The 19,481-nt window shown below is 38.5% G+C and overlaps 1 long non-coding RNA gene across 1 annotated transcript; it reads left to right on the top strand.

The window, feature by feature from the left end:
- Positions 1–12,932: 12,932 nt before the first annotated feature.
- On the top strand, positions 12,933–18,507 carry LOC121737794. Its single transcript, XR_006037192.1, has 3 exons — positions 12,933–12,944; positions 16,569–16,570; positions 18,357–18,507. It is a non-coding gene; the product is annotated as an uncharacterized LOC121737794 (long non-coding RNA).
- The last annotated feature ends 974 nt before the right edge of the window (positions 18,508–19,481 follow it).

Genomic DNA, 19,481 nt, shown 5'->3' with positions numbered 1-19,481 from the left:
GGGATATTAGCCCGTATAGATTATGTAGATTGCCAATGATCGTCGTCGATTGTACCTTGTATACCTTCGCAATTATGATCATCATGGCCCAAGCTAAAATCCTGTTCAACGTATATAGTTAAATATTCAGGTTTAAATTAACCATTCCATCAATTAGTTAACCTGTTTCAAGTCCTAGGTAAAACTAGTTAGTAAACTTTAACTAGGTCTAGTCTACGTGCTGACCCTTAAACGAAAGTTTAAAATAACTTTGAACATTTAGGGGCGATTTCATCAAAAAAATGGAACGCGTTTAAAGCACTCTGAACCGGTTCAAAACGTATAAACGCGATTATAACATCGAAATGCATTTCACCAGCATAAACTGAAAGCGTTCACAGCAAATCCGAGTTTTATCTTCTGAACGCCCAAAGTCCGAAGTTTAACGTCATAAAACCCGTTCAAGCCCTGTCATGGCGGAACGAAAAACATAGACAAAAGAAATGTCAAGATGACAGTTTTGACACATGCGTTTGTTAGTTTATGTATTGTTTCTTGCTATTTTGTAGTTAAATTAACTTGAAAAGGTTTTAAAATGATGAAAACATGTAAAATAATCGCGTGACGTCACGTAAACTTAGATTTAATAATCGCGATCAAAAGAAGTTTGTGAAATCCAATTGATACAAAACGAGATTTACGTCGCAGCATGAACGCGTTCAATGGGAACTAAGTTTTATAAAACTAAGTTTTATGTGTTTTTGGTGAAATCCCACCTTAAAGTTACATATTAAACTTAGGCTGTGTAACCTAAGTTTAACTTACACTATTACGTGAGGCTGGCCGCATACACACGTTTTCCGTATGCGATTTCCGAATTCGTTTACCGTCTTCGGAAATCCGAATGCATGGAAACAGTAGAAAATACATTAACTGCACTACACGTCCGTTTTTCTTCGTACGGAACGTTTTCCGAACGAACGTTTCAAACTGTACAAGTCGGTGCGTTCGCGCGTTAAAAAATCGGCCAAGTGCGAGTTAGACTCGCGCACGAAGGGTTCCGAACCATAATAGAGCAAAAATAGGCTGAAAATTGCGTTTTTTTGTACTTAGTTATTTAATTTATTAAAATTTTAATATTAATTATTAAAATTTTAATAAAATGGAGTATTTCGTGAATATTTCAAGTGCCTCTGTGTTGCCGTAATTGATATCGATATACACAATCTGTGAAAATTTCAGAATTCTAGCAATTCTAGCTATAGCGGTTCTTGAGTTACAGCCTGGAGACACACAGACAGACAGACGGACAGATATCGAAGTCTTAGTAATAGGGTACCGAACGTTTGCGGTAGTCTCCCGGAAATCCGAATTCCGAATACGGAAAACGTGCGTTTGCAGCCAGCCCAAATAGTGAAGTTTTCTGGATAATACATTTTGTGTACTGGCTACTTTATAATATAACTAGCTGTCCCGGCAAACGTTTCTTTGCCATATAAAGTATTTCACCCATATTATTTTATTGAAGTGACTAAGTATGTATGTCACCATGGCAACGTCCATCGCTATCCCGTCGCGTCGCACAAACAATGGTCGCCGTCAGTCTCGAGTTGTAATAATTTACTATTATTTATTCAACAATTAATGCACTTATCAATATAAAAATTAGCCAGTAGCCGATTCTCAGACCCACTGATTAAGCATATAAAATTTGGTTAAAATCACTAAAGCCGTTTCGGAGGAGTACGGGGCCTAACATTGTGACAGTATTATATAAGTAATTATATATTATAGATTTTTTTTTATTTTTTTACTATAAAATTGGGGCCGTCTATAGACTGTTCGTCCATATCCTTTTTTTTATTAATATATATTATAGATTATGTACAAGTGTACTAAATTGTTAACACCGCTAAATTGTAATGTTCCTAAGTAAAGCAAATCGATTGGTAACAAATAGCTATGGTGGTTTTTGTTACAATCAAAAATGTGGTTTTCTGTAATGCTTTTACTATTAATAGGTATTTACATTTAGATTTAAACATTGAAACATGAACTTACAATAAAAAGGGCCACCAAATTTATTATGATAATAAGAAAATTATTATTCATTATAATAATAACATATAATTAGATACTTACTGAATCAGAAAATTAAAAAGTAAAAGTGGAAATTAGATCAAACATTATACTTAATAACTTTCTACAGACGAATTAGAAAATGATGAAGAAGATATTTTTACTCAAACTTAAACAGACCAGAATAGGGCGCGTGAACCGTACATTTTTCCGAAATCAAATATTTTTATATCCTTTCCCGGATCTCAGAGTTACTTCGTACTGAATTTCATCAGGGCCCCCGCTACCATATGTGCAATGTGTGCAATGCACACGGGCGCCACCCCCTAGGGGCGCCAATAACCAAGGGACAAAATTTTTTTTAAAAGAAAAAAAATATTTGGTCTATTTTTGCACTTTAATACTACGGAACTTTTGGTGCGCGAGTCCGACTCGCACTTGGCCGATTTTTATTTGCTTTATTTCACCTACCTACCATAGAAAAAGATTTAAAATGCCTTAAGGGGCGCCAAAGTCCTTTTTTGCACACATGCGCCAGTATCCCTTACGGGGGCCCTGAATTTCATTACAATCGGTTTAGCGCATAAAGTTAATATACCTAGCGGAATAGAGAAACAAAGGCCTGAGCAAGAGAGATGTCACTATCAGTAACACTGCGTGGTAAAAAGAGACGTGTGATACATGACAGCAGCACTCTTTTTTTGACGTCCAGTCGGCACGTGCCGCACGTTGACAATTTAGTTTTAGTTTTAGTTATCCTCGAAGAAACTTGGTGTTCTTAACAGAGCGAGACAGTACTTCAGCCCGGACCAACGCCTACAACTCTACAAGGCGCAGGTTCGGCCTCATATGGAATATTGTTCTCATCTCTGGGCAGGGACGCCAAAATACCAACTGCTCCCTCTGGGTCGTATCCAACGAAGGGCTGTTCGAATGGTTGACTGCCATAGTGTTTCAAACAGCTTGGGCCCCCTGGAATTACGCCGAGATGTAGCTTCACTCTGCATCCTCTATCGATTGTATCACGGGGAGTGCTCTGAGGAATTGTTCGGAATCATATCACCTGCAACTTTTCGCCATCGTCCCACGCGAAAAACATACCATCCTCATCACCTTGATGAGTGGCAGTCTTCCACAGTGCGTTTTTCGCGTAACTTTCTGCCGCGCACTGTAAAACTCTGGAATGAACTGTCATCAGCAGTATTTCCGGACCGATACGACCTACAAACCTTCAAGAAAAGAGCGTATTTCCTCTTAAAAGGCCGGCAACGCACCTGCAGCTCTTCTGATGTTGCGAGTGTCCATGGACGACGGTAGTTGCTTACCATCAGGTGACCCGTTTGCTCGTTTGCCCCCTTATTTAATAAAAATAAAAAAGTCTCATAGAAATCATGTTCAATCATGCTTGTGTAAGTGTATACGTACACATATTTTTACACACAGATGAAACCAATTTCGGTTTCGTTTGACAGCTCGAGCTTGTTGCTCTATTCCGCTAGGTATATTAACTTTATGGTTTAGCGTGAAGAGACAACAGACAGAAAGACAAACGGACACTTTTTCCATCTATAGCTGTAATATTATGAAAGAATTTCTTTTCTTTGACATCACAAGTACACTCAACATAAGTGGTGGTGGATAGCTCTTCCAGTATCATCAGATTTTCGTTTTGTCACAATGAATAATCTTTAATATTATTTTTTATGATGTATTTCTTAACAAACGATATTCTTTGTTATTATTTGTCTTTTACAAACATTTTTAGGAATCCTTCGAGCTTCTAGGCTTTGTAAACGTATTATAAAGGCGAAAGTTTGTGTGTATGTTGGAGTAATTTTGGGTTCTTTTGTGTATTTTTTTAATTATTGGCTTTTTGATCCCCCTCCGTTTTTGGACTTCGGTTAAAAAAATAATTATTATAATTAATAATTTTTTAACCGTATATTATATTTATTTTCTACTTAGCTTTTGTATTTTTTTTATGAAATAAGGGGGCCAACGAGCAAACGGGTCACCTGATGGAAAGCAACTTCCGTCGCCCATGGACACTCGAAGCATCAGAAGAGCTGCAAGTACGTTGCCGGCCTTTTAAGAGGGAATAGGGTAATAGGGGAGGGTAGGGAAGGGAAGGGAAGGGAATAGGGGAGGGTAGGGAAGGGAATAGTGTAGGGGATTGGGCCTCCGGTAAACTCACTCATTCGGCGAAACACAGCGCAAGCGCTGTTTCACGCCGGTTTTCTGTGAGAACGTGGTATTTCTCCGGCCCATTCGTGCCGAAGCATGGCTCTCCCACGTCTAATACGTTTGGAATAAGTTTGGGGTTTTTTGTGTTTTTTATTATTATTGGCTTTTTGATACCCCTCCGTTTTTGGACTACGGTTAAAAAAAAATATAAATATTTATTTTCTACTTAGCTTTTGAATTCTTCTTAACTTTTGCAGCCGCAGCACCACCCTGGAGGTTTTGTTAAAGCTGTAAGTAATAAGTTTATTTTATTAGAGTTTCGTGCCCAAGCTGGTAAAGTTACGGTGGGTTCTATCGTACCCTGCCTTAAGCGGAGAGTGGAGTACCTACCGTGGGGTTTTAGTGGGTAGACTAGAGTGGAGTCCCACATACCCCGGCCGACGTCCCTAATCCGCCGGGGATGCGTAAAGCATTCTCCCCATGTACAAAAAGGGTTTTGTACCCAAATATTGTACCCAAATATAAATCTATGTAATATGACAATTTCTCAACACACACACACACAGATAAAGTACCGTGACCCTTTAGCCAAGACGTCTCTATCACTTCTTTACAGAATGACCGATCAAAATGCATGGAATTGACATAACCCGGGTCGAATGTCAACTCCATATTAACGAGTACGTTCATGTCAATTCCATACTTACATTTTGATCGGCGATTCTGTAAAGAAGCGATAGAGAAATCACTTTGACTAAGCCCTCTGCTCTCATTTCCCCGCGTCTTTTCAGTTCTAAATTCGAAAACTATTCGAAATTTAAATCGATTACGTTCCAATCGCGAATCGGAATGTCCCAATGGACGAAAATTCAATTTTCCGTTCCTTGTTAGCGGTTAATTTACATTTTAGGAAGATATTGGAATTTGGGTTAAATTAATTTTACCCGACTATAACTAAAAGAGCAATGATTTTGACAACAGCAAATTTTTTTTTTTAATGAAATAGGGGGGCAAACGAGCAAACGGGTCACCTGATGGAAGGCAATTTACGTCGCCCAAGGACACTCGCAGCATCAGGAGAGCTGCAGGTGCGTTGCCGGCCTTTTAAAAGGGAATAGGGTAATAGGGGAGGGTAGGGATGGGAAGGGAAGGGAATAGGGGAGAGTAGGGAAGGGAATAGGGTAGGGGATTGGTATTTCTCCGGTCGAGCCGGCCCATTCGTGCCGAAGCATGGCTCTCCCACGTATTAAATGTATGTATGAATTGTAACCAAATATCGTCCACAGACCGCATCTCCGTAGCGCCAAAATCGTTTATCATGAAAACTGTACATTTTTCCGAGATAAAACTATTTAGTCCTTTCCCGGGACTCATACCAAATTTCAGCAAAATTGGTTCAGCGGTTCGGAAGAGGTAATAGACAGACAGACACACTTTCACACTTATAATATTACGAGCTTTTGCCCGCGGCTTCGCTCGCGTTAGCAAGTATTATTATATACAAACTTTCATCCCCTATTTTGACCCCTTGGGAATAGAATTGTTCAAAATCCTTTCTTTCCATAACATCTACCTACATGCCAAATTTCAGCCCGATCTGTCCAGTGGTTTTGGCTAGAACACCTGATAGATCATAGAGATAGATGCGTTGATAGATCACCATGTCGGACACGGTAGTCACCTTTGAGTTTTATATATACAGTGTGTAACAAAAACTAGTGATAATACTTTAGGGTGTGTACATGTTCCTTGTAGAGAGTTCACTGTGAAAGTAGCAGCGCTGAAAGACAAATGGAAATTTTCACTTTTGTATGGGCAAGGGCCCGTGCGTCACGAGTTTCCCCATACAAAAGTGAAAAAAATTTTGGTCTTTCAGCGCTGCCACATTCACAGTGAACTCTCTACAAGGAACACGTGCACACCCTAAAGTATTATCACTAGTTTTTGTTACACCCTGTATAGAAGTATGGATCTTTCAATACGTCACTCAATTCTTGAGTTACCTAAACTGTGCCTAAGCTAAGGCGTCAGAAATATTTATGACGTCATGAGCACTGGTCAGAACACTGGGTTACATTTCGGAACTTACGCTATGTATCGCAACGATATAACAGTATATAACAGTATTTCTGTGCATTATGTGGCTTTAAATAAGAATATTATTATCGTTAAAAGTATTACTTTACATAAGAATTGAAGAAAACTTCGTTTATCTTATCTGCAATGTCAGAAAAACAACAGAAAAAACGTAAAATAAAATTTGTGATTGCATATTTTGGTGTCTTATTTAAATGGGTGTAGCATTACTAAGATAAATGTTAATGTTTAAACTGCAGTAATTTCAGAAATGGTGCTGCAGCAGTAGAACTAGATGACGCAAACAACTCTGCTGCGACTCACTTCCGCCACAATTTGTTTATCATGCGGGAACCGTACATTTTCCGGGATAAAAAGTATCCTATTCCTTTCCCGGGACTCAAAAGTATCTCCATACGAAATTTCACCAAAATCGCTAATATTAGTATGGATATGACGCAATTTTAGGAGAAAAAAAATATAAATAAGAAAATCAAGCGCCTTTTATATTTTTCTAGCAATTACGTAATTTGCGTATGTTTATTACTAATAATATAATTTAATATTATGTTGTTTCTTCGATTCAGGCGCGGTCAAAAGGTCTATCGGAAAATCTAAGGTCAAATTGAAATATCAAAAATCTTGCCAAATAATAAAAGGAAATTTTTGCCAATAAATTTTTAGTAGTGACCCTCTCCAAAATTTTAGGCTGCGACCGCGCCTGCTTCGATTTACAAGAATTTTTAAAGTTGATTCTTTTTGGGTCGCTAGTCGCTACGTTATGTTATGAGGCTCTGGCTATAACTGTATGAGTTTTGGTCCCGGGAAAGGACTTACTTATTTTATCCCAAAAAAATGTACGGTTCCCGCGCGATAAACGAGTTTTGGCGCAACGGAGTTGCGGGCGTCATCTAGTAAGTTATACGTTGGTTTTGTAAGGACGAAAGTTTTTAGGATTCCGTACCCAAAGCGTAAAAACGTGACCCTATTACTGAGACTTCGATGTCTGTCCGTCTGTCTATCTCATGTCTGTCTGTGTCTCCAGGCTATAGCTAGACTTCTGAAATTTTCACAGATTATGTATTTCTGTTGCCGCTATAACAACAAATGCTAAAAACAAAATAAAATTAATATTTAAGGGGGGTTTCTATATAACAACATAATTTTTCGCCTATTTTTCCTCTATAACGGTATGGAAACCTTCGTGCGCGAGTCCGACTCGCACTTGGCCGATTATTTCATATTAAGAACACAGTCAATAATTTCCGTCAAGTGTACAAAATCCGTGGCTGAGAGGAACCAATTTCCTCTGAAATAGATCAATATTTCAGTTAGCTCATCCAAATTCCTAATATTTTGCAGCAATTTATATCTAAGGTAACAAAAGTCAAAACATAAATGGCCCATTGACTATCCTGCATTGCAGTCCGCCGTGCCCTCCGCCGGCATATGCAGGATTGTGAATGGTGTCGCAGGCCGGCCGCCATGCAGGCCTGCGACACCATTCACTATCCTGCATAAGACGGCGGACGGCAAGGCGGCCTGCCGTGAATGGGCCCTTTAAGTGATAACTGATAATACATAGGTTGTATAAGTGTCTCTTATAAGCTATGTCCACATTATGCGCTTTCGTCTTCTCTTTCATTCAACTTTCGTTTTGATGCATTCAATATTGAATACGCGTCAACGAACGCAACGCCAACATTGTCATTTTTGTTTTTTAGATACGGTCAGAGGTCATGCCTCACGTTCGCTGTTGACTGCGCTATAACGCATGCCCTTGACGAACAGAAAAAGGCGCAGTGTGGACAATGCTATAGAGAGTGTAACAAAAGTATGTGATAATACTTAGGGTTGTATTCCTCGTGGCGAGTTCACTGTGAGAGTACAGCGGGGCTGAAAATATGGTCACATGGCAATTCCTCTCAATCAATTCAGCAAATAAATTGTCAAAACTGTCAAACTGACGAATGTCAAATTAGACATTTATACGTGGGAGAGCCATGTTTCGGCACGAATGGCTCTCACAGAAAACCGGTGTGAAACAGCGCTAGCGCTGTGTTTCGCCGAGTGAGTGAGTTTACCGGAGGCCCAATCCCCTACCCTATTCCCTTCCCTACCCTCCCCTAATTCCTTCCCATCCCTACCCTACCCTATTACCTTTTAAAAGGCCGGCAACGCACCTGCAGCTCTTCTGATGCTGAGAGTGTCCATGGGCGACGGAAGTTGTTTTCCATCAGGTGACCCGTTTGCTCGTTTGCCCCCTTATTTCATTTATAAAAAAAAAAGACATGAATTCCAAACAGAGTGACCATTTTTCGATTCTTAAAAAGTTAATCATATTATGATTCATAATATATTATGAATCATAATATGATTTACTTTTTAAATCATATATGATTCTCCAAAGCGACCATTTTAGACGGACGACTGATACGACTGGCGAGAGATCAGGCGCAGGACCGACTTTTTACATGCCCATCCGACATGGTCCATGGATCATCTTACTTGTCAGACAATCAGGTGATCAGCATGCACTAACCAAATTTGGAAATAACAATATTATGTTTCCAACGCGGAAATCGAACCCATTACCTCCGAGTCAAAAGCAACGCTCTAAACCACTGGACCACGGGGGCGTTAAATCTAACAAATACTGTAGATTGAGCGGTGTAGTCGATACATTAAAACAAAATCGGTTATTTTTTAATATTTATTCGTACGTATGGGTTCAAAATAACATCTTAAAATGTAATTATCAGAGAAGTTGATGCTTGATTCCTAGGCAGATGGCGAACCTACGTAATTTGGTTGGGTTATATCAAAATCATTCGACCGATCACAGCTAACATTGAATTGACATAAGTCGACCAAATGACGTAGGTCCGTCAACTGCCTAGGAATAAAATTCCTCGATGGTACATAGTAGGGCCAGACTAGCGGCCAAAGTCCTGGTAACCTCGGGAGCCAAGTCCACCAGGGGGCAGACTCATCTTGCTGCTCTATAACAAAAAACAATATCTTGTACAGCATGTAACAAAATAAAGTGATAATACTGTCTAAACTATTATTATTACACACTCTAGTGTGTACGTGTCCCTCGTATCTATCCATGGGCGTACCGAGGGGGGGGGGTAGGGGGGGGGGTAGGGGGGGCAGCTGCCCCCCCTGGATCATGTTGACGTCCCTACTAAGTATATTATCTAGTACTTTTATCTATTAAAATCAAAAATTAAGAAAACTAATTTTTGCCATTTGTTTGCAATACAATATTTACACAACTAAAAATTATATATTTTTTATTCTTTATAAACTCCTAGCTTATAAAAAATCTGATTTGCCCCCCCCCCCCCCCCCAGGCCCAGAACCTAGGTTATTTGCCCCCCCCCTGGCACAGAACCTGGGTACGCCCATGTATCTATCTATACACTTATATATTATTTAATTAATATTATAAATTTGAAGAGTTTGTTTGTTTGTATGTCAATATAATACATGACTTTTGAATTTACTCTCAATGAGCCCTTTCATTTGATACCCATATTGCAGAAGTGCATTAAAAATAACTGTATTCCCCTATCTTGAATGAGACGCCATATTGGATGTAGAATGACATTACATTCGTTTCCGAGTTATTCTCAATAGGTATGTCCACACTGTGCACTTTCATCTTCAATTTTCGTCATCAACTTTCTTGGCGCATTCAATAATTGAATGCGTCAAGGAACGCAACGCCAGTATTGTCATTTTTGAAGTTTTGGATACGGTCAGAGAGCATGCGTCGCGGGCATGCCTCACGTTCGCTGTTGACTGCGCTATAAGGCATGCCCTTGTTGAACAGAAAAAGGCACAGTGTGGACAAAGCTATTGAACCCTTTCATTTGATACCCATTAACCATATCGCAGAAGTGCATAGAAAATAACTATTTTGCCTATGATCCTTAACGTGGTCTACTTTTTATCTTTTTACTTTACGAAGTAACTCTACATAATCTAATCTGGCTGATTTTGTCAATTCTATTATCTGATGTAACTGGGGCGCCACTCAAATCCATACTTCCGTACTTAATATTATAAATGCGAAAGTGTGTCTGTCTGTTACCTCTTCACGCTTAAACCGCTGAACCGATTTTGCTGAAATTTGGCATGGAGATACCTTGAGTCCTGGGAAAGGACATAGGATAAAAATGTACGGTCTGGCGCGATAAACAATTAACTTAGGCGCAACGGAGTTGCAAGCGTCCTCTAGTGAAAAAATTCAAATCGGTCCAGCTGTTTGGGAAGAGTCCACTCGTAGATACAGTAATAATTATTATATATTTTATTATGTGTGTAAGTATAAAGATGATAAACACATTAGGTAAGCAACGGGGGCGAGCATGCAATATGTATGCACTTTAAGGTTCGCGCACACTTTGTCGGTACGTGCCGGGGCGTGCCGGGGCGGGTCGGGGCGCAGCGCAGCGCAAAATGCGCAATAGCACACTATTGCTGGGTCGGGTCGCATCGCATTGACGGATTTTAACGCTCACTGTGCCGGGGCATGCCGGGGCGTGCCGAGGTGGGTCGGCGCGCAACGCATTGATAGATTTTGAGCCGAGGCTTGCCAGGCCGCATATAGCACATTGTTGCCGGGGCGCAGCGGGTCTTGTCGGGCCGTGTCACATTGACGGAAATCCGCCGAGCAAAAATCCGCGCCGATGCGCCCCGGCACAGTGTGCGATACGCGCATCCGCTTCCATACAAATTGTATGGGAGCTGATTTTTGCGATGCGCTCCGGCACGCTGAGGGCCGGCAGCATAAATGCCCATAGAAAACGACATACGACCCCACAAAAAACGACATAAGTGTTACTCACGGGCTTAGGGTCCGCTTGGGCAAAACCAGCGGCCAAAATGAGGCCCAAGATGACAGACGACAGCAACTTGCTGAAGTTCATGTTGATGGTTGATTGACAATGTTGCTTCAACTTGATTGATAATGTTGCTTCAAGTTGATTGAAGTGGCTTGAAAGGTTTGCGTTGACTGATGTAGCGCTGTCATTCCTCAGCATTTATAGGGGAAATACTTGTAATACAATAATCATACTTTTTACTCGTAACATTATACTGTCATTATGTTTTTCGGGTCCTTTTCATGATTTTTAGGGTTCTGTACCCAAAGGGTAAAACAGGATCCTATTACTAAGACTCAGATGTCTATCTGTCCGTCTGTCTGTCCGTCCATCTGTCTGTCTGTCCGTCTGTTTGTCTTTCCGTCCGTCTGTCTGTCTGTCCGTCTGTCTGTCTGTCCGTCTGTCTGTCTGTCTGTCCGTCTGTCTGTCTCCAGGCTTTATCTGAAGAACGGCTATATCTAGACTTATGAAATTTTCAGAGAATGTATATATCTGTTGCTTATATTAATTATAATAAAAACAAAATAAAATTAATATTTAAGGGGGCTCCCACAAACGTGATTTTTTGCTATCTTTTGCTCGATATCTATAATGGCTATAGCTAGGCACTTGAAATCCTTAATTATATTTGTACTTACTTTAATAATTGATAGTAAAATTTAAATTAAATAAATATAAGGAGGGCTCCGATACAACAATCACAATTTTTTTGGGCTATTTTTGCTTTATAACGGTACGGAACCCTTCGTGCACGAGTTCCACTTTAGTAATAAAGATAACAGTTGATGTAATGATTATGTTTCATGTAATTAATCTTTTTGTCATTTTTTGACTTTAGTTTTCTTTCAGATGTCGCAAAACGACAATATAGGGAATATATTTTCACAAAGGTTGGAGCAGAGGGCGTTACTGCCTTCTAGCACATACAGCGAATAATCAGACCAAAATCCGACATGTTGCACACGTCATATCAGAATATTGTCTACGTCAAAAACTAAATATTCGCATCACCTCCAGAGACCACGACGGTAGCGAAACGGCGACTAGATTTACTGATATTATGTCGAATTTGTTGATGTTAGGGTCGGTAATAATAGCTCCCACACCGGTTTCGGTGACGGTGGCCGGTTTCATTGAAACCAGGCCAGCTACGCAGGAGTAATTTTATAGTGCCCAAGTGTGTGCGCAGTACACAAGAGCACTCTCTGTTCCTTTACTCTCATAACCCAGTGGGACGGACGACCGACACGACTGGCGAGAGATCAGGCGCAGGACCAACTTTTTACATGCCCATTCGACGCATGAATCATCTTACTTGTCAGACAATCAGGTGATCAGCCTGCATTGTCCTAACCAAACTTGGAAATAACATGTTTCCAACGCGGCGGAATCGAACCCACGACCTCCGAGTCAAGAGCCGCGCTTTATACCACTAGACCACGGAGACGTCAAAGGTAGGGTCGGTAGAGTAAGGCCGTATAGATTCAGAAGCTTGGCTCTACATGAGACCTGATATTTTTTTCACAGGGCAAACCTTATGGTTATCTTGGCATCTTAGTCATCTTGGCAACATTTTACATGAAATGTTTTTGGTGAGATTTTAATATTTCTTAACGAAAGGATTTTTTGAAATATACCCCTAAGTTGGTAAAAAAGGAATAATATCTGTTTGCAAGTCGTATAGGTCCGGAAATACTGCTAGTGACAGTTCGTTTCAGAGTTTTACAATGCGTGGCAGAAAGTTACGCGAAAAACGCACGATGAAAGACTCATCAAGTTGATGAGGATGGTAAATTTTTAGCGTTGAACGATGGCGAAAAGTTGCAGGAGGTATGTTTCCGAACAAGTCCTCAAATCACTCCCCGTGGGCCGTGATACAACCGATAGAGAATGCAGAGTGAAGCCACATCTCGGCGTAATTTCAAGGGGTCCAGCCTGTTTGAAACATTATGGCAGTCAACGATCCGAGCGGCCTTCGTTAGATAAGACCCAGAGGGAATATAGTTGGTATTTTGTCCCCAGTGGTCCCCAACCTTTTTTTCATACGGGCCACAAACATTTTCTGGTCTTGGTGTCGCGGGCCGCAACAAAAATTTTTAGGTTTAAAAAACGTTAGTTCTTCAAAATTACCGATTGAAAAGTGTAAAAAAATTCACGACTTTCACGATGACTTTACATCATTTTATCGTTGGGCGTCAAAGACCTTTAAACTTAGTGAATTTTAAAATGGTTTAGCATCACGCGGGCCACAAATAAAGTCCCGGCGGGCCGCATGCTGCCCGCGGGCCGCGGGTTGGGGATAGCTGCTCTAGATGACATCGACGGAACTGAACTTCGCTCGATATGTTTACGCCAAGTATTTCAATGCTTGGGGAGATTGTTAAAATTGGGCGAGGTGCCCTCAAAATTACATCCTCGTTTTGAGGGCACCTCGCCCTCAAAACGAGGATGTACGATCGATACGATATTTTTGTTAGGTTCTCAGGATTTGTAAAGTCCGGCAAAGTAGCTAATATTCATAATTTAGAGGTATTGTTTATGCTCTTGGTGATGAAAAAACCAAAACTGTAAAACACAAGAGGCCGTGAGTTCAGATTTTTTTTCATTGTTATATTATTGACGTGACGATTTTTAGTTTTTACTGATAGGGTCCCATGAATTTGCTCCGGGCCCCGGATGTTATAGTTACGCCACTGGTTCGATGGAAACATAATATTCTTTTCAAGTTTGTTTAGGACAATGCAGGCTGATCACCTGATTGTCTGACAAGTAAGATGGTCCATGCGTCGGATGGGCATTTCAAGTCGGTCCTGCGCCTGCGAAGTTTGCAATAGCTTGCGCAGCACTGAAGGAGAAATTATTATTCGTGACTTGTATCACAGAATATATATTAGTAGTACCAACTTGTATGCGCAAGCGCCCCAGCTTCGTGGCTATACAAATATTTTAAAAAGTTATTCTTTTTGCGCTGCTACTTTCACAGTGAATACAGGGGACTCATACACACCCAAAATATTATCAGTTATCACTTAGTTGTACATGTAATTTTATTTTATGGTTTTTTTTATTAGGGGTGGCTCCTTAATATTGATTAAGAAAAAACTTAAATTTAAAGAACGTAAGGATATTGTTAGACTGTCAACTGAACGAATTGCTGAGTTAGCCTGTATCGAGCTGAGCCACCTTATTATTGTAAGCGTATACAGACCTCCATCCGGCTTATATGATTCTTTTGAACAAATAATGGAGCAAGTGTTAACAAAAGTGTGTGCATCTAACAAAAAGATTATAGTATGTGGTGATTTCAATATTAATTTACTAGACTTAAACTCCACCACTGTTAGATTCACATCATTGTTCAAATCGTATAACCTTATTAATTTATTCAACGAGCCGACAAGAATTTGTGATACAACTGCGACTTGCATAGATAATATTTTCACCAACATAACTCCCTATAGGAAGGAAATAATTAATGTATTAAGCTCTGATCACTGTGGACAGCTAGCTTCATTTAATATAAATTGTGATACTAATTTAAAAGAAAAAATTGAATACATACCTATAAATACAAAACGTATTGAGAAATTTAGAAGTAAATTATCATCAAGTTTTGAGAAGTTGAATGTATCAAATGATCCAGATAAAGCGTTTAACAATTTATTCAATAGAGTAAATCAGCAATATAACGCTGTATTTACTTCTACAACGGTCAGTTTGAATAATAAAAGAAATAATTTTAAAAAATGGGCAACTGCAGGTATTATTGTAAGTAGACAAAAATTATATGATTTGTATAACGAGAAAACTATAAACCGGAGTGAAGCTTTTAAATTGTACGTCAAGAAATACTCAAAAACTTTTAAAAAGGCCTGTCAAGCAGCAAAGGCACTTCAAATTAAAGAGAAAATTAGAGACTCTAAAAATAAAGTGAAAACCACCTGGAAAATAATTGCGGATGAGACTGGAAAAGTCGCCTGTCGTAACTCTAAATTTGAACTTTTAATTAATAATAAAAAAATCAATTCTGATCTTGAGGTTGCGACAGTCTTTGAGAAGTTTTTTGCAGACATTCCAATCTCAACTACAAAGAACTTAAATTCATCACCTACAGTTGCAGAAAAAATACTTAGAGAACATGTCAAGGAATGTGATGTCAATTTTATTTTTAGAGATATTGACTCCAGATATATTATCAAGACTTTCAAATCAATCAATATTAAAAGTACCACTGATCTCTGGGGTATGTCCACAAAAATTATAAAATCAGTAATTGACATCATTGCCCCTTACCTAGCTTTAGTTTTTAATAATTGTATCGAAAGTGGTGTGTTCCCAGACTTAATGAAGCACAGCAAGGTGATGCCTCTATTTAAAGCTGGGAAGAAATCAGACCCAGCCAACTATAGACCAATATCCATATTGCCGACTTTAAGTAAAATCTTTGAAAAAATAATTCTAAATCAATTACTTGCTCATTTTAACTCAAATAATTTATTACATAATAATCAATTTGGTTTTACTAAAGGTCGGTCTACAACAGATGCAGGCATTAGTCTTCTGTGTAGTATTTTTGAAGCTTGGGAGGGGTCGCAGGATGCACTTGGTATTTTCTGCGATCTCTCTAAAGCATTTGACTGTGTGGAGTATGATACTCTAATAAGAAAACTACACCATTATGGTGTAAGGGGCACGGCACTTAAACTTCTTAAATCTTACCTTACAAATAGAACGCAGAGGGTGGAAGTTAACTCCATAAGGTCTAATGGAACCAAAATAAAACTAGGTGTGCCACAAGGGTCCATTTTAGGGCCTTTTCTTTTTCTCATCTATATAAATGATTTACCTTATCTTGTTAAAGATAAGCATGAGATAGTACTTTTTGCTGATGACACTTCACTAATTTTTAATGTGAAGAGGCGACAATTTAATTATGACGAGGTAAATAGTGCTCTCTCAAAAATAGTACATTGGTTTAATGCTAATAATTTACTTTTGAACTCTAATAAAACAAAATGTTTAAAATTTATCTTGCCAAATGTTAGGCAAGTACAAACCAATGTACTATTAAATGATGAGAAAATGAATTTAGTAGACACCACCGTATTCCTAGGCATAACGCTGGATTGTAAGTTACAATGGGGTCCACATATTGCGAAACTGGCAGATAAGCTTAGTTCTGCAGCATATGCTGTTAAAAAAATTCGTGAAATCACTGATGTAGAGACCGCGCGATTAGTTTACTTTAGCTACTTTCATAGCATAATGTCTTACGGCATCCTCTTGTGGGGAAACGCGGCGGACATTAATACAATATTTGTGCTGCAGAAGCGAGCTATTCGTTCTATTTATAAGATGTCGTCTTTGGAATCTCTAAGAGAAAAATTTAAAGAAATAAGAATTCTGACCGTCACATCTCAATACATTTTGGAAAATCTCTTATATGTTAGAAAGAACATAAATATTTTCAAAAAGAAAAGTGATAATCATAATGTAAATACTAGAAATAAGAACAAGTTAGCAATACCAATGTTCAGACTAGCCAAAATAAGCAAATCCTTTAAAGGCCAATGTATACGCCTATACAATAAAATCCCAGAAAATGTTCAAAATCTACCTTTAAACAAATTTAAAAAAGCAGTTAAAGAACGTTTGTGTGCTAAAGCGTATTATAAAGTCAATGATTTCTTCGAGGACAGCACACCTTGGGAATAGGGTGGCTCCATGCAGGTTACTTTTCTTTTAATTTTGTTACATAGCTGTAAGCCATAACATTGTAATTTTCCATTTTTTTTTGCAAAAGATGGCCCCGTGCGAGTTTCTTACGCCGGTTCTTCTCGGCGGGGTAGTTCCCGAACCGGTGGTAGGCAACGTAGTTTCTTCGTTCGACTTTCAAAAAGTGTATCATGATACCCATTTTGAATAAAAAGATATTTTATTTTATTATTTATTTATTTATTTTAACCGACTTCCCAAAAGAAGAAGGTTATACGTTCGGCTTTGGATATTTTTTTTGTTACAGAGCAGCAAGGCGCGTTCCTCACCTTATGAGTCTCATAGTTCCCATGGTACAAGTCAATGAAGGCAAAAATCGCTCAAAACCTCTTGTTTTGTCGAACCCTCATAGATAAGGATGAAAAGGGATTAATAAAAATAAATAAAATATCTTTTTATTCAAAATGGGTATCATGATACACTTTTTGAAAGTCGAACGAAGAAACTACGTTGCCTACCACCGGTTCGGGAACTACCCCGCCGAGAAGAACCGGCGTAAGAAACTCGCACGGGGCCATCTTTTACTAAAAAAATGGAAAATTACAATGTTATGGGTTACAGCTATGTAACAAAATAAAAGAAAAGTAACCTGCATGGAGCTACTAATAAATTAAGAATGTTTTACCCTCAACTTCAAAATTGACGTCATATGCTCGTATTGCACTTTTTGTATTTCGGGGTGAAATCCACCCCTTTTGTTAAAAATGGAAAACAATGCAGATTTAATAAAAAAAATTTTTATTTATAAGTATTTAAGAACAATTTATGATTTAAAAAATTTTTCAACCCTTTCAGCAACCACCCCTTAAATCGTGAAAACTCGAGAACGGCTGAACCCATTGGGCAAATTTTAGTCTTGAAATATTCGTGAAAGTCCAGCCTGCCTAGCATACACCAACGAGATATCTCACTCTCGAGATAATTAAAAACTACTCGTCTCATAATGTCAAAATCTCGACATTATCTCGACAAAACTCTATAAAAATGTATTATTTCGATGATAGATCTACGCGAGAAAAATGATTGTCATGCTAGGGTCAATAGAGATGGAGAGACAAACCATCAAACATCGAGAAAACATGTACAGTGATCTGATATCTCGTTGGCGTATGCTAGGCAGGCAGGAAAGCTACGAATAATAAAAACTATTTATTATTCGTAAGAGGGATCTACAATACAAATTATTATTATAAAGATTATACATTATACAGTACTTGCAACTAATATTAAAATCGAAAGGATGACTCAACTTTTTTCGAATATTTATTATTTGAATTAAGGGTAATCTATCCTAAATGTAAAATAAATTGAGGTGAGAAGTCACGGTTAATGCAAGGCTGTGACCAGCGACTTATAGTTTGACTTAAGTCGGCCTTAAGGCGGGATTATAGGCAACTGACATTTTAGAATTTGCGACCAACTAGCTCAATAGATGGCGCTCGAAAGGTACATATTTACATATCAAGCCGTCGTCGATTTTAATATTTTCAGAAATAATGTGATCACGTGGTAAACTCGACATACAGAGTAATGATTAACAGAGAGGCCATGTTCACAACTTAATAAACGAAATCTTTAATGAATATTGTGTTATAATAAAATTATGTATTATTTAAATTTGATGTTTGTTCTGTACTCACGAACATAAAAAAAAGTGTTTCCTCATAATAATACAATTTATGACAAAATAAAGTATTACCCATTTAATTTAGTTCATTGCATACATAATCTGTGGCTTATATACGTCTTATGCATGGAAAATACGCCAACATTATGACTATGCCATAAAATAGTTAAAAAGAAATACCCCATTCATGATATTGGCGTATTTTCCATACAAACATTGAATTCGAAATTAACTTTTTTAGCGCTGCTATTTTCACAGTGAACTTCTATATCTATTATCTATACATATTATAAAACAAAGCCGTTTTTTTGCCTCATGTCCCTTTGTTCCGTTTAATCTTTAAAACTACTAGTAGAGGAGACCGTGGGAGGTCGACCTTCACCGATCTGTTAACCAGATGAGACATATTTTTATCAAATATAATTTATAAGTAAACAAATATGCCTATAATTACTTGCCTATCTGAAAGTGCTCATGGCATATTTGTTTATAAATTATATTTGATAAAAAATATGTCTCATCTGGTTTTCAGATCGGTGAAGGTTGACCTCCAACCGGCTCTTAGACCATACGTAACAGAGTTTGATGCGGTTTTCTTTAATAGATAGAGTGATTCAAGAGGAAGGTTTATAAGTATAATAACATTCATTATATAGTGGAGAAATACTTAAAGTTGAGCTTTTCCATCAACACAAAGAACGTGGGTTCTGCAGTTCACGTGTTGATACAGCTGATCACCTGTTAGTCTGACAAATAAGATGATCCATGCGTCGGATGGACATTGGACAAGTAAAAAGTCGGTCCTGCGTCTGATCTTTTGCCAGTCGTGTCGGTCTTCCGTCCCACTGGCTTATGAGAGCACAGAA

This window comes from Aricia agestis, chromosome 21 (genome assembly GCF_905147365.1).
Source record: "Aricia agestis chromosome 21, ilAriAges1.1, whole genome shotgun sequence".
Lineage (NCBI taxonomy): Eukaryota > Metazoa > Arthropoda > Insecta > Lepidoptera > Lycaenidae > Aricia > Aricia agestis.
This window is presented reverse-complemented; position numbering and strand designations above follow the sequence as displayed.